General features: G+C 38.2%; 1 protein-coding gene and 1 pseudogene across 1 annotated transcript in view; both read left to right on the top strand.

The window, feature by feature from the left end:
• Positions 1-17212, top strand: part of ZNF804B (zinc finger protein 804B) — a 580773-nt gene that overhangs the window by 77487 nt on the left and 486074 nt on the right. The window lies entirely within an intron of this gene.
• Positions 2169-11387, top strand: LOC138080162 (small ribosomal subunit protein uS2B-like; annotated as a pseudogene).

The raw sequence follows: 17212 nt of genomic DNA on the forward strand, positions 1-17212 counted from the left end.
TTCCTTTGCAATATTGCTCTTTACAGCATTGGACCTTGCTTCTATCACCAGTCACATCCACAACTGTGTGTTGTTTTTGCTTTGGCTCCGTCTTTTCATTCTTTCGGGAGTTATTTCTCCACTGATCTCCAGTAGCATATTGGGCACCAACCAACCTGGGGAGTTCATCTTTCAGTGTCCCATCTTTTTGACTTTTCATACTGTTCATGGGGTTCTCAAAGGCAAGAATACTGAAGTGGTTTGTCATTCCCTTCTCCAGTGGAAAACGTTTTGTCAGAACTCTCCCCTATGACCCATGCGTCTTGTGTGGCCCTGCAAGGCATGACTCATAGTTTCACTGAGTTAGACAAGGCTGTGGTCCATGTGATCAGATTGGTTAGTTTTATGTGACTGTGGTTTTCAGTCTGTCTACCCTCTGATGGAGAAGGATAAGAGGTTTATGGAAGCTTCTAAATGGGAGAGACTGACTGAAGAGGAAGCTGGGTCTTGTTCTGATGGACAGGGCCATGCTCAGTAAATCTTTGATGCAGTTTTCTTTGATGGGTGGAGCTGTGTTCCCTCCCTGCTATTTCAGTTCAGTGGCTCAGTCATGTCTGACTCTTTGCAACCCTATGGACTGCAGCATGGAGAAGGCAATGGCACCCCACTCCAGTACTCTTGCCTGGAAAATCCCATGGATGGAGGAACCTGGTAGGCTGCAGTCCATGGGGTCGCTAAGAGTCAGACACGACTCAGCGACTTCACTTTCACTTTTCACTTTCATGCATTGGAAAAGGACATGGCAACCCACTCCAGTGTTCTTGCCTGGAGAATCCCAGGGATGGGGGAGCCTGGTGGGCTGCCGTCTATGGGGTCGCACAGAGTCGGACATGACTGAAGTGACTTAGCAGCAGCAGCAGCAGCAGCAGGACTGCAGCACCCCATGACTCCCTGTCCATCACCAACTCAGAGTTACTCAGATTCACGTCCATTGAGTTGGTGATGCCATCCAACCATCTCATCCTCCATTGTCCCCTTCTCCTCCTGCTTCAGTCTTTCCCAGCAACAGGGTCTTTTCAAAGAAGTCAGTTCTTCACAGCAGGTGGCCAAAGTATTGGAGTTTCAGGTTAAGCATCAGTCCTTCCAATGAATATTCAGGACTGATTTCCTTTAGGACGGATTGGCTGGCTCTACTTGCTGTCCAGGGACACTCAAGAGTCTTCCCCAACACCACAGTTCAAAAGCATCAGTTCTTTGGCACTCAGCTTTCTTTGTAGTCCAACTCTCACATCCATACATGACTACTGGAAAAACAATAGCTTTGACTAATTGGACCTTTGTTGGCAAAGTAATGCCTCCATTTTTTAATATGCTGTCTAGGTTGGTCATAACTTTTTTCCCAAGCAGCAAGCATCTTTTAATTTCATGGCTGCAATCACCATCTGCAGTGATTTTGAAGCCCCCCAAAATAAAGTCTGTCACTATTTCCGCTGTTTCCCCATCTATTTGCCATGAAGTGATAGGACCAGATGACGTGATCTTAGTTTGCTGAATGTTGAGTTTTAGGCCAAATTTTCACTCTTCTCTTTCACTTTCATCAAGAGGCTCTTTAGTTCTTTGCTTTCTGCCATAAGTGTGGTGTCATCTGCATATCTTAGCTTGTTGATATTTTCCCCAGCATTCTTGTTTCCAGCTTGTGCTTCATCTAGCCCAGTGCTTCTTCTGATGTACTCTGCATATAAGTTAAATAAACAGAGTGACAATATACAGCCTTGATCTACTCCTTTTCCTATTTGGGACCTGTCTGTTATTCCATGTCCAGGTCTAACTATTGCTTCCTGACTTGCATATAGATTTCTCAGGAGGCAGGTCAGATGGTCTAGTATTCACATCTCTTTAAGAATTTTCCACAATTTGTTGTGATCCATACAAAGGCTTTGGCTTACTCAATAGAGCATAAGTTTTTCTGGAACTCTGTTGCTTTCTCAATGATCCAAGAGATGTTGGCAATTTGATCACTGGTTCCTCTACCTTTTCCAAATTGAGCTTGAAACATCTGGAAGTTCATGGTTCACATATTGTTGAAGCCTGGCTTGGAGAATTTTGAGCATCACTTTACTAACGTGTGAGATGAGTGTAACTGTGCAGTAGTTTGAGCATTCTTTCTCATTGCCTTTTGGGGTCAAACTATGGTGGAGGTAAATGGCGACCTCCTTCAAAAGGTCCCACACATACACTGCTACACTCAGTGCCCCAACTCTACAGCAGGCTACCGCAGACCCACACCTCCGCCGGAGACTCCTGGTCATACACGGACAAATCTGGGTCAGTCTCTTCTGCAGTCACTGCTCCTTTCTCCTGGGTCCTGATGTGCACAAGGTTCATTTTGTGCCCTCCAAGAGTCTATTTTCCCAGCCCTGTGTAAGTTCTGGCAGCACTATGGTGGGGTTAATGGTGACCTCCTCCAATAGGGCTTATGCCATACCCAAGTCTGCTGCACCCAGAGCCCCTGCCTCTGCGGCGGTCCACTGCTGACCCGGACCTCCCCAGGAGATGCTCAAACACAGTCTCTGTGGGGTCTCTGGGTCCTGGTGTGCACAAAGTTTGTTTGAGCCCTTTGAGTATCTCTGGTGGGTGTGGAGTTTGATTCTAAAAGTGACTTCACTCCTTCTACTGTCTTGCTGGGGCTTCTCCTTTGCCCTTGGACATGGGGTATCTCCTCACAGCCTCTCCAGTGCCGTGCAGCCAGTGCTTCAGCGCCATGCAGCCCATCACTTCATGGCAAATAGACGGGAAACAGTGGAAACAGTGGCAGACTTTATTTTCCTGGGTTCCTAAATCATTGCAGATGGTGACTGCAGCCATGAAATTAAAAGATGCTTGTTCCTTGGAAGAAAAGCTATAACCAACCTAGACAGCATATTAAAAAGCAGAGACATTACTTAGCCAACAAAAGTCCATCTAGTCAAACCTATGGTTTTACCTGTAGTCATGTACAGATGTGAGAGTTGGACCATAATGGAAACTGAGCACTGAAAAATTGATGCTTTTAAAGTGTGGTGTTGGAGAAGACTCTTGAGAGTCTCTTGGACAGCAAGGAGATCCAGCCAGTCCATCCTAAAAGAAATCAGTCCTGAATATTCATTTGAAGGACTGATGCTGAACCTGAAACTCCAATACTTTCGCCATTTGCTGTGAAGAACTGGCTCATTTGAAAAGACCCTGACACTGGGAAAGATTGAAGGTGGGAAGAAAAGGAGATGACAGAGAATGAGATGGTTGGATGGCATCACCAAGTCAATGGACATGAGTTTGAGTAAGCCCTAGGAGTTGGTGATGGACAGGGAATCCTGGTGTGCTGAAATCAATGGGGTTGCAGAAAGTTGAACACGACTGAGCAACTGAACTGAACTGACACATTCCTTTTTATCTTTCCTTTTAAATTTGATATGTTAATATTTCTTTACATCTTTACAAAAATGTTTTATTTTGTAATGGTTTTAGATTTACATTAAGTTAAAAAAATAGTAATTTTTCTCTGTGGTCTGTGCCCAGCTTCCTTTGATAACATTTTAAAAAACCACATTTATATGTTTATATAACATTTTATATAATCACAGAATACAGTGATCAAAAGCAGGAATTGACATTGGCACAATAATTTTGACTAAAGATCTCATTTAGATTTTGCTAGCTTTTATTTTTACACAAACTAACTGTGTGTATGTATATATGTTTTGTAAAATTTTATCTTCAGTGTGCTTATATTTGTGTTTCTTCTTTGGGGAATGAAATAAATATCTTTTCATAAGGTTAAACATCATTTTCACTTTTTTGTCTGTTCATGTATTTTACTCATTTTTCTGATTTTCAGATGTTGTTCATCATTAAGATGTTAAGTTTTGTCTGACTCTTTGTGACCTCATGAACTGCACCATGCCAGGATTCCCTGTTCTTCACTCTTTCCCAGAGTTTGCTCAGAGTCATGTCCACTGAGTTAGTGATGCTATCTAACCATCTCATTTTCTGCTGCCCCATTCTCCCCTTGCCCTCAGTCTTTCCCAGCATCAGGGTCTTTTCCAATGAGTTGGCTCTTTGCATGAGGTGGCCAAAGTATTGGAGCTACAGCTTCAGCATCAGTCCTTCCAATGAGTATTCAGACTTGATTTCCTTTAAGAGTTATGGGTTTGATCTCCTTGCAGTCTGAGGAACTCAGCTGTATTTATGGTCCCACTCTCATGTCTGTGCATGACTACACTGATGTGTCTGCTTTTTAATACACTGTCTAGGTCTATCATAGCTTTTCTTCCAAGGAGCAAGCATCTGTTAATTTTGTAGCTGTAGTCACCATCTGCAGCGATTTTGGAGCCCAAGAAAATACAATCTGCACTGTTTTCACTTCCCCCCCCATCTATTTGCCATGAAGTGATGGGACTGGGTGCCACGATCTTAGTTTTTTGAATGTTGAGTTTTAAGCCACCTTTTTCACATTCCTCCTGCACACTCATCCAAAAGCTCTTTAGTGCCTCTTTTCTGTTTGCCATTAGAATGGTATTATCTGCATATATGAGGTTGTTTATTTCTCCTGGCAATTTTGATTTCAGCTTGTGATTCATTCAGCCTGTTATTTTGCATGGTGTACTCTGCATAAAAGTTTTCATATGACTTACCACAAATTTCAAGGGTTATTTAAATCTTAGAGAGTAAACTCTTTATTTGGTAGCCATGCTTCAATATTTATTTAAGCCATCAATGATTATTAAATATTTAGATCATATCAAAATTTTATATTAAAAATGATACAATTAACATCCTAATGGATTCCTTGTCATGTTCTAAATATAAATATTAAAGAATCGGGTAGTTTGGTTAAAGTGTAGGCACATTTTTAAATGTTTTTGTCATGTTGTGTCCCTTAATTTTGAGAGATACTTCCAGTTTAAACTGTTTTCAACAGCATGCACCTTTACCAAAAACTAGAATCAGAGATTAAAAAAACAAAAAAAAAACTTACTTGAAAGGTGCATCTAATTCTTTGATTAACAGGGATTCTAAGCTTTTCTTCCTCAGATAATTAATTATTTGCATTTTTCTTATGTTTTTCTTTTTCTTCTTTTTCTATTAATGTTCTTTGCCCCTTTAAAATTGAAATGATTATTCCTTATTGACTTCCACAAGCTGTTCATATGTAAAATGACAAATTTTCTATCATACATGCTGCCAATTTTCTCTGCTCTAGTTGTGTCTTTTAATTTTGTTTTTGCTCTTTATGTTGTATAAATCTTAAAATATTTATAATTATTGTTATCAGTCTTTATACACCCAAAGAAATACTCTTTCTAATTAATTTATTTCTTTTACCCATCATTATATGTAGAAGTTATTGGCTTGCCATGAATATTAGGTAGAACTCTGTTTCTCCAATTAATTTATGAAGTTTGCCATGGGTTCTCTAGAAGGCAATGGTTTTGCATTTTAGCCCAAATTTACACTATTTCTACCCAGAAAACCCATCAGTAAAAATTGTTTTGTATTTTCCCATCCCATAAATACGGAAATTTATCTTACACATTCGCTATAAAGTTATTTAAATTATCAAATCACTAAAAATTCACTAATTTAGAATTTCATATGTTTTTCTTTTTCCCTTCACTCTCAGTCTGTCATTAGAACACAGACCATCTTGGTCTCACAAAAATTCAAGAGAAGTGTTCGTACTAAAAATAGTGTTGTAGTGTTGTTATTTTCTTTATCAGTCATTCTGTTTTAATTGGAGGATAATTGCTTTACAACATTGTGTAGATTTCTGCTGTGTAATAATGGAAGTCTGTCATATATGTGTGTATGTGTGTATATATATATATATATGACCAACCTAGATAGCATATTGAACAGCAGAGACATTACTTTGCCAACAAAAGTCCGTCTAGTCAAGGCTATGGTTTTTCCAGTGGTCATGTATGGATGTGAGAGTTGGACTGTGATGAAAGCTGAGTGAGCGCCGAAGAATTGATGCCTTTGAACTGTGATGTTAGAGAAAATTCTTGAGAGTCCCTTGGACTGCAAGGAGATCCAACCAGTCCATTCTGAAGGAGATCAGCCCTGGGATTTCTTTGGAAGGAATGATGCGAAAGCTGAAACTCCAATACTTTGGCCACCTCATGCGAAGAGTTGACTCATTGGAAAAGACTCTGATGCTGGGAGGGATTGGGGGCAGGAGGAGAAGGGGACGATAGAGGATGAGATGGCTACTCAATGGACGTGAGTCTGAGTGAACTCTGGGAGTTGGTGCTGGACAGGGAGGCCTGGCATGCTGCGATTTATGGGGTCGCAAAGAGTCGGACACGACTGAGCGACTGAACTGAACTGAACTGATACCCCTCCCTCTTGAGCTTTCCTTCCCCTTCCCATCCCACCCCTGTAGGCTTTCACAGAGTACCAGCCTGGACTCCCTGTGTTAAAAAGCAGCTTCATACTAGTTATCTGTCTTATACATGGTAGTGTGGGGCCTCCCAAGTGGCACTAGTGGTGAAGAACCCGCTTGCCAATGCAGGAGACATAAGAGACTAGGGTTTGACCCCGGGTCTGGAAGATCCCCTGGAGTAGGAAATGCAACCACTCTAGTATCTTGCCTGGAGAATCTCATAGATAGAGGAGTCTGTGGGCTACAGTCCATGGGGTTGCAAAGAGTTGCAACCCTTCATGACTTTATGACTTCGCTTCATGGCTGAAGTGACTTAGCACAAGGTAGTGCTACTTTCTCAATTTATCCTGTCATTTTAAGCATTATTGACTTCAGTCGTTGCTGAAATTTCTTCTAGGCTGAACTCAGCCTAACCTTCCACCTGCTTTTTCCTGTGGGGAAAGCAGAACAAAGCAATATGGACAAAAATATTAACTTTCTCCTACCATCTTGTCCCTAGGGACAGATCTCATAGTCAGATTGAAGAGGCAGAGCTGTTTTACATCTGGTCTAGCCATTTATCTTTTCCTTTAATTTTTTTTTAAATTTTATTGTAGCAAGAGCACTTAACATGAGATCTATACTCAGTGTATAGATATGAACTCTGAAGGGTTTCAGCTGGACTGTCAATTTGAAAGTATCTCAGTGTATCTTTTTAGTGCTAAACTCAATTTGTATTTGATGCTTTTATTTAACCTGTGAATTTAGACTCAAGTTATGCAAATTTTCAAATCTAAATTTCCTATCCTCCTTTCAGTCTTTCCTTTCTGCTTTCTTTGGATCAGCTGTCTTCCTCTTCTTAAGAAAACATTTTACTGATAGTGTAAAATTAAAACTTTTCAAGGATTTCAAGGAAAAAAGGATCACCTCTGTAATTAGAGTTATCCACCTTTTATTTTTTTTTTTAAACTTTAGACGATCTGACAGTGTAATCTTACTTTTGTCATGTACAGTCCTTGGGATTTCAAGGCAATTACTTAACCTTTCTGATCCTATTTTCTTAATCAATAAAATGGATTGAAAACAGCTTATCTTTTAAGGTGGCAGTGAGGATTAACTGAGGTACTTCAGTTAAATTAAAAAAAAAATTAGGTGATTACATGTGCAGGGTATGTGGCTAGGGTATTAAAATTAGGAATGTAAACATTCAGCCCCTAGGCGATTTTAGACAAATAAAGAATATGGAAAGAGTTTAAGGGTTTCAAAAAGACTGGTCTAGGAGGCCAATGTAGTTTCAATTTCATTATTTCTGCTAATAATATGAAAAAAGTATCTTGCCATTCTATTTAAATGTCTGTTTTATCATTAGTTTAATGGAGAGCTTTAATTCTATTCATCTAATGTAAGAAGGTCAAGTTTCTCAAATAGTCTCTGCTATTTGTAAAATAAGAGCCAAAAATATTTAAAAAAAGAAGTTTGAGAATAGCTGATTCTAAATTTGTGAGTTTATCTCGGTTGGGTAAGGAAACAGAACCAGAGATACTTAGAAAAGTGAGAGTGTTGGTCACTCTGTCTTAACTCTTTGTGACCCCATTGTAAGCTCCTCTGTCCATGGAATTCTGCAGGCAAGAATGCTAGAGTGGGTAGCCATTTCTTTCTCCAGGGATCTTCCCAACCCAAGGAGCAAACCCAGGCCTCCCACACTGCAGGCAGATTCTTTACCATCTGATACCAGGGAACCTCACAGTTTAGTGATTAGAGTAGGGCTAGGTCCAGGTTCCTAGTTGTTTTACATTTAAAACATTTCCACAGGTACATCAAAATTGCTGAATTTTTTTCTACCAGAAACACTATTAAGATAGTGAGGTCAGACTGTTTCAGGTAAGTAAAACAATTTTAAAAGATCAGGTCTTCTAATTTTTAAAAAAAGGTCTTCTCTATGAATGGGGCTAATTTTCAGCATCTACTTACTTTTTAACATATACCAGTGAGCTGTAGTCATTTGAAGTTTACCTTTAAATGGGAGGCTATAATCAGAAATAATTTGAGCTCCACATATTATAGATACTTATTGAAAGTGTCAGTTCTGTGCAAAAAGTCTTTAAATAAGAAAAATTATGCACAAAATTCTCTTTATAACTATCCTTTAACAAAATGCAATTCTAATAACATAAAAATTACAGAGGAATATAGCCTATATTGTGATCTAGTCTAAAGATTCATATTACCAAAGCAATATGCAAATTCAAGAATGAACATTCCTAAGTTTTATATAAAACCATGAAAGATCCTGGATAACAAGGCAATGTTTGGAAAGAAGAACAATGCTGGGTGCATCATGCTCTCTGATTTCAAACTATACTACAGAGCTATATAATTAAAACAATGTTATTGGCATAAAAACAGACACATGGATCAACAGACCACAGTAGAGAATCCAGAAGTAAATCTATGCATGTATGTTAATTAATTCACAACAAAGGAGCAAAGAATATACAGTGGGGAAATTATAGTCTCTTCAATAAATGGTATTGGGAAAACTAGACAGACACATGAAAGATAATGAAAGTAGATCACTATCTTATAACATACACAAAAATTATACCATGCACAAAAATTTAAAATAGAATTAAATACTAGAATGCAAAGCCTGAAACTATAAAACATAGAAGGAAACATAGTCTGTAAAGCCTGAAACCATAAAATATATTTTAAAAATGCATAGGCTGTAAGCACATTAACATTAGTCCTGGACATGAGTTTTTTCTTTTCTGATTTTGACACCAAAAGTAATGGCAACAAAAGCAAAAATAAAATGAATGAGACTACAACAAACCAAAATGATTCTGTATAACAAAGGAAACCATCAACAAAATGAAAAGGCAAACTATGAATGAGAAAAAATATTTGTGAATCATGTAACTGAGAAATATCTGGAATATATGAAGAACTCATAGGACTCAAAGAAGAAACCAGACAATTCAATTTAAAAATGATAAAAGATCTAACTATATATTTTTTTTGAAGAAGACTTTCACGTGGCCAACAGGCAAGTAAAAAGTTGCTCTACATCTTTACTCATCAAGGAAACACAAATTGAAACCACAATGAGATACCATCTCCTACCTATTAGAGTGGCTATTTTAAAAATTAAAGATAAAAAATACTCAAGAGAATATGGAGAAAGGGGACCCTCAAGTACTGTTGGTGGGATTCTAAATCTGTACAACCACCATGGAAAAAGTCTAGAGCTTTCTAAAAAAAAAATTACAGAACTACCATATGATACAGCAGTTCCTCTTTTGGGTATTTGCCTGAAGAAAACAAAACCACTAATTTGAAAAGCTATTTGCACCCCCATGATGTTCATTACATCATTACTTACCATAGCCAAGATATGAAAACAAAGTATCTATCATCAATGGACGAGTAGGTAAAGAAACTATAATACACATACATATATCATTATATAAATTTTAATATTATTCAGCCATAAAAATAATAAAATCTTGCCATTTGTGACAACATGAATGGACCTTGAGAGCTTTATACTAAGGGAAATAACTCAGAGAAAGACAAGTACCCTATCATCTCTCTTTTATATGGAATCTAAATAATAAAGAATAAACAAGCTTTTAGATACAGAGAATGGATTAGTGGTTGCCAGAGGCATGGTGTGAAAGGTGAGAGAAATAGGTGAGCTGTCTTCATTTTTTTCTTAGTTTGATTGAGTTTAATTAAAAATTATTAAATTGTACCACAATAAAGTAGATTTAACAAAACATTATATTGAAATTTGACCTCAGATGTTCTGTTTATCAGTTTGCTTTTCTTTATTTGGTTTCTTAGATCCTTGTACTTTGGGTTACCAGAAATGTAGCTTTGGGGAATAAATATTTTAAAAGTCTTGACAAAATATATGATGGAATGCTAACATGTAGAATGTCCTAGAACAATATATAATGAAATGTTGATATCTATGGAAGTCACCTACTTTCCATGAAGTTTCACAGCAATATTTTGTGCACAGAGCTACCTAGGTAGGGGTTCATGTAGCATTGTTCTGGGCTCCTGTCATGATTTAAGGGGAGCTTTCACAACGTCCAGTGCCCTTGGTGTCCAACGAATGAAGGAAGGGGATGTCCTCAAATTCCTTATAGTGGGACTCCTCTGAGCTGGCATGGATCTTGACTTCCATATGGAACACTACATCTACAAAAGGAAAGGTGATAATGTCTTACATCATAAATCTGCAGAAAATCTAAGGGAAGCTTCCGCTGAATGCTTATGCCATTGTTCCCATGAAAAACCTGGCTGATGTCAATGTCATTTCCTCCAGGAATACTGACCAGAGAGTGGGGCTGATGTTTGCTGCTGCCACTAGAGCTACTCATATTGCTGGCTGTTTCACTTCTGGAACCTTCACTCACCAGATCCAGACAGCCTTCTGGGAACTGCTAGCCTTCTGAGAACAGCCTTCAGGAGGTTACTGATCCCATTAGACCACCAGCCTCTCAGAGGGATGTCTTCTGCTAACCTGCCCACCTTGCTCTGTGTAACAGAGACTCTCTTCTGCACTTTGTGGACATTGCCACCCTAGGCAGCAACAAGGGAGCTCACTCAGTGGATCTGAGTGGTGGATGCTAGCCCAGGAGGTTCTGCACATGTGTGGTACCATTTCCGTGGTAGTAACATCATAGGAGGTCACACCTCATCTCTGGTTCTACAGAGAGCCTGAAGAGATTGAAAAGCAAGAATGAGCCACTGCTGAAAAGGCAGAGTGACCAAGTAAGAACTGTTTGGGGTTAATAGGCTGGTCCAACACCTGAGTTAACTGCTATTCAATCAAGATCACAGAGGTACCTAGAGGTTCAGATGTTCTGGGGCCAGTTCAGCAGTGCCTGTGGAGGGCGGGGGTGCTCAGCCCATCACTGAAGACTGGTCTGCATCCCATACTGCTCAGGTCACTGAATTGATAGGTACAAGCCTGAGTAGCCTGAAGTGATTTTAAAATATAAAATAAAATAGAAATAAGTTTGAGAGAAAGTGTTTCTTTAAAAAAAAAAAAAAAGGAATTCATGCACATAGAAAAAAACACCCCTGAACTTTCATTGTTCTGTCACTCCTGAACAAAACTACAGTGATCATTGTCTTAGTTAATTGATGTTTATTACTTTAAAATCAGATATGTTAACAGAAGCTGTTATATCTTCTCATGTGCACCTCTTTATGCCAAGATTATGATTTTTAATCTCAATCGCAAAAAAGTAAACTGGTGTCTCTTAGAGAAGATTTTATTATATTCTTGGACAGAGATAATTCATGGGCATAAAACCTTCTATCATTACCAAAAATAAGGGAAGTTTAAAAAATATATCAAGACAGTTACTAAATAGATGCATAATCTAGCTGAAGGAGTTGATCATCAGCTAAGAGAAAAAAAAAATGTAAGCTTGAAATCTTAAGTAATGGAAAAATTTCAAGCCTATTAAAGGCCATAAGTTAAAAATGAAACTCAAAAAGTGAAAATAAAATACACACTGGAGTAGTTGTAATGCCAAAAATGGAAAACCTTGATAGATGGTAGATGGTTGGTTTTTTGATTTTCAGTTCAATTCAGTTAAGTTCAGTTGCTCAGTCGTGTCTGACTCTTTGTGACCCCATGAATCGCACCTCGCCAGGCCTCCCTGTTCATCACCATCTCCCGGAGTTCACTCAGACTCATGTCCATCGAGTCCGTGATGCCATCCAGCCATCTCATCCTCTTTTGTCCCCTTCTCCTCCTGCCCCCAATCCCTCCCCAAATCAGAGTCTTTTCCAATTTGTCAACTCTTCTCATGAGTTGGCCAAAGTACTGGAGCTTCAGCCCAGCATCATTCCTTCCAAAGAAATCCCAGGGTTGATCTCCTTCAGAATGGACTGGTTGGATCTCCTTGCAGTCCAAGGGACTCTCAAGAGTCTTCTCCAACACCACAGTTCAAAAGCATCAATTCTTCGGCGCTCAGCCTTCTTCACAGTCCAACTCTCACATCCATACATGACCACAGGAAAAACCATAGCCTTGACTAGACGGACCTTTATTGGCAAAGTAATGTCTCTGCTTTTGAATATACTATCTAGGTTGCTCATAATTTTACTTCCAAGGAGTAAGCGTCTTTTAATTTCATGGCTGCAATCACCATCTGCAGTGATTTTGGAGCCCAAAAAAATAAAGTCAGCCACTGTTTCCACTGTTTCCCCATCTATTTCCCATGAAGTGATGGGACCGGATGCCATGATCTTCGTTTTCTGAATGTTGAGCTTTAAGCCAACTTTTTCGCTCTCCTCTTTCACTTTCATCAAGAGGCTTTTTAGCTCCTCTTCACTTTCTGCCATAAGGGTGGTGTCATCTGCATATCTGAGGTTATTGATATTTCTCCCAACAATCTTGATTCCAGCTTGTGCTTCTTCCAGCCCAGCGTTTCTCATGATGTACTCTGCATAGAAGTTAAATAAGCAGGGTGACAATATACAGCCTTGACGGACTCCTTTTCCTGTTTGGAACCAGTCTGTTGTTCCATGTCCAGTTCTAACTCTGGCTTCCTGACCTGCATATAGATTTGTCAAGAGGCAGGTTAGGTGGTCTGCTATTCCCATCTCTTTCAGAATTCTCCACAGTTTATTGTGATCCACACAGTCAAAGGGTTTGGCCTAGTCAATAAAGCAGAAATAGATGTTTTTCTGGAACTCTCTTACTTTTTCCACGATCCAGCGGATGTTGGCAATTTGATCTCTGGTTCCTCTGCCTTTTCTAAAACCAGCTTGAACATCAGGGAGTTCATGGTTCACGTATTGCTGAAGCCTGGCTTGGAGAATTTTGAGCATTACTTTACTAGCATGTGAGATGAGTGCAATTGTGCAGTAGTTTGAGCATTCTTTGGCTTTGCCTTTCTTTGGAATTGGAATGAAAACTGACCTTTTCCAGTCCTGTGGCCACTGCTGAGTTTTCCAAATTTGCTGGCATATTGAGTACAGCACTTTCACAGCATCATCTTTCAGGATTTGAAACAGCTCAATTGGAATTCCATCATCTCCACTAGCTTTGTTCGTAGTGATGCTTTCTAAGGCTCACTTGACTTCACATTCCAAGATGTCTGGCTCTAGATTAGTGATAACATCATCATGATTATCTGGGTCGTGAAGATCTTTTTGGTACTGTTCTTCCGTGTATTCTTGCCATCTCTTCTTAATATCTTCTGCTTCTGTTAGGTCCATCCCATTTCTGATTTTAATAATTTTAGTACATGTGTAAGTATATTTTACATACACATGTATCTTTGCAATGTTTAAGTATAATTATACATATATATGTATACATATATTGCAAAGACACACACACACGCACGCACACACACACACATATATATAATTATTGGAGAAGGAAATGGCAACCCATTCCAGGATTCTTGCCTGGAAAATCCTATGGATGGAGGATCCTGGTGGGCTACAGTCCATGGAGTTGCAAAGAGTCGGACACGACTGAGCGACCACTTCACTTTATATATAATTATTACTGATAAGCAAGATAGAAACATATGCCTAAAAGAGGAAGTCAATATAAATATTTTGAGTTTACTTTTTCCTGTGTGTACAAATTAAATATGTATATATGTGTGTGTTTGTGTATAATCAGAATCTAAAAGAAAGAATGAAGAGGGTTAATTTTTAGTAGCCACATATTCTCTAATGGTAAGGATTCTGCTGAGAAGTCTACAAAATAGGACATTGTAGCAGATGCCTATTTACCAAGTAATTTCAGCTCGTGATGGCTAGTTTGGTGAGAAGGTTATCCAGCAGTTGATCAAGTCTGGTGGTCATATGTGTTAATTATTATAACATCCTACTTCAGAATGCTAATTTAGCCAGATGTTCTAAATGGAAGAATTACTGTATCAGATTCAAACCTTCATTTTCTAGTGGATAAAATGACTGGATGAGCATTCAAGTGATCTTAAATTACAGATAAAGCCAACAGAAGCTTTTAAGCATAATAAAAAATTTGTATAGGTAATTATACTAGTATGATAACCTAGGTAACATTGACCATTTAGAAAGTAACTAACAAAAAAGTTAACAATATTTCCTGGAAATGAAGGGAAAGGATAGGATTTGCTCAGTGCAACAAATCAAGTCATTTGAGTTTTGCGAAGAATCACTTAGTCCTTAATCCAGAACCAGCAATGACATTTAACCTGTGGTAGAATTCTTGCTATTTTGAAGTGAGAAAAATATCTAGTTAAAATGCTAAGCCTCAGGAGAATATAAAAGTAGGAATAATAATAATAATAACAGGAATGAATAAATATTATAAACAGACATGTTAAAAATAAATGTATTGCTAACAGCACCCTAATGAACACTTGAGGGAGACCCTGAAAAGATTTCCAGGGCTCTCTCTTGGTGTTGTTCACTTTTCTTTCCTGTGAACACTTAGCCACTTGGGTTCTCAGTCTCCTCAACTTGGAGAGTCCATGAGCCCTTTTGCATCCTCTCTCTTTGTGCCATGACCTAGAAACTCTCTTGAAGGAATGAAATAGGGCACTTGTAGGGATGACTGCTTTTGTTTTCCCTCTGTCAAGAATCAGCGCTTTTTCGGTTGTTACCCAATATTTTTGAAAACATTTGATTCATATATTTTGTCTGTGTTTTTGCAGAGATGGGAGGAAGATCTAGTCTGTCCCTTTTAGTCCATCTTGTCCACAAGCAAGAGAGCACATGTCTGCTTAATATTTTCTTTGACAAATTGAGAAGTACACAAAAAAAGCATTTTTGACTATCATGGCTTTCTTTGGAAAGAGCACTTGTCCATTTGAGTTGAGAGTTGTAACAGTCTCCTTTTCATGGAATACAATTTTTACTTGAAAAATTAACTGACAGACAAAATATGGCTTTGAGTATTTGGCACACATTTACTTTAAAATAAAATAAGTCATCTTGTCACTTCAAAGAAGTGACAAGTGATAGTATTTGTTGGCAATGAAAAATTCATGCTTTTAAGAGAAAATTAGAATTCAAGAAAAATTGAGATAGCCACCATGAGTTTGAGAGATTCCCAATCCTTACAGAGTTTTCAGATAAAGGTGTTGGTGATATTAACAAATATATTTTTATAAAATATGTCAATATTTGAAAGAATGGCATAACTTAGTGAGCCAGTATTTTTCAAGTGATCAATGTAGAAAACTGATCCATTTTCTATAAGAAAAGACCAAAGTGCAAAATAGACCGTTCAATGTAACAGAGTATGATGTAAGAGAATGTGGCAATGTGCATAGATTCAGTTTCAGAAAGCACACTGCAATGAAGTTTTAGTAGACAATCACTCGTCAAATTTTGGGGTCAGTATCAAGAAGAATGGAATATCTGAAGTTTTCTGAAAAATATATTAAAATAGTCCTCTTATTTCCAACTACATGCCTGTGTGAGTCTGGATTTTCTTCAGCTACTTTAACCAAAAGGACATAGTATTACATATCACATTCAGAAGCAAATATGAAGTCTAATCTCTGACATCATAGACGTCAGGTGAAGACTTGTGCCAAGATGTAAAATACCACCACCACTCTTCTCATTATTTCTTGGGAGAAGATGTAGTTATTTTCTACTAAAATATACTGTTTATTTGAACATATTTTATTTTTTAAATGAATTATTTTCAATTTTAATTTCTTACATGATTATACATAACAACTTAAACAAAACATCTTGAGATTCTCAATATAGGAATTCAGAGACCAGAAATTTTTGAGAACTGCTTCTCTAATCATTGTGATATTTTCAGCTATAACTGACACTTTAACTGACTGTATGCGATGTTATCAAAGTTTTGCTGATATACTCACGACTCTCAAAAATTCTCACAATTGGATAATGAGATAAATATTGTAATCTCCTTTTTATAGATGTGAGCCATAGCCCATACTCCGACACATCATTTTATATTCCTATGCTATGTTCTGTCTAAATCTCACAGTGCTTTCAATATTATAAAGAGTTTATATTAGAAATATTTTCTTCTTATTGTTCAGTCATAAAGTATTGTCTGACTCTTTGTGATTCCATGAAGTATATCATGCCAGGCTTTCCTGTCCTTCACTATCTCCCAGAGTTTGCTCAGACTCATGTCCATTGAGTTGATGATGCTATCTAACCATGTTATCCTCTGCCACCTCCTTCTCCTCTTGCTCTCAATCTTCCTGAGCACCAGGGTCTTTTCCAGTGAGTGAGCTCTTTGCATCAGGTGGCCAAAGTATTGGAGATTCGGCTTCAACATCAGTCTTTCCAATGAATAGTCAGGGTTGTTTTCCTTTAGTTTGACTGGTTTTATCTCCTTGCTGATCAAGGAATTCTCAAGAGCCTTCTCCAGCACACCACAGTTCAAAAGCATCCGTTCTTCAGCATCCAGCCTTGTTTATGGTCCAAGTCTCAGATCCATGCATGATTACTGGAAAAATCATAACTTTGACTATATGGACCTTTGTTGACAAAGTGATTTCTCTGTTTTTTTTTTTTTTTTTTTTTAATACACTGTCTAGGTTTGTCACAGCTTTCCTTCCAAGGAGCAAATGTCTTAATTTCATGGCTGCAGTCACCATTCACAGCGATTTTAGAGGTCAGAAAAATAAAATCTGTCACCATTTCCACCTTTACCCCATCTATTTGCCATGAAGTAATGGAAGCACTCCTTGGAAGGAAAGTTATGACCAACCTAGAGAGCATATTCAAAAGCAGAGACATTACTTTGCCAACAAAGATCCGTCTAGTCAAGGCTATGGTTTTTCCAGTAGTCAT

The sequence above is a fragment of the Capricornis sumatraensis genome, chromosome 5 (genome assembly GCF_032405125.1).
Source record: "Capricornis sumatraensis isolate serow.1 chromosome 5, serow.2, whole genome shotgun sequence".
In the NCBI taxonomy this organism is placed as follows: Eukaryota; Metazoa; Chordata; class Mammalia; order Artiodactyla; family Bovidae; genus Capricornis; species Capricornis sumatraensis.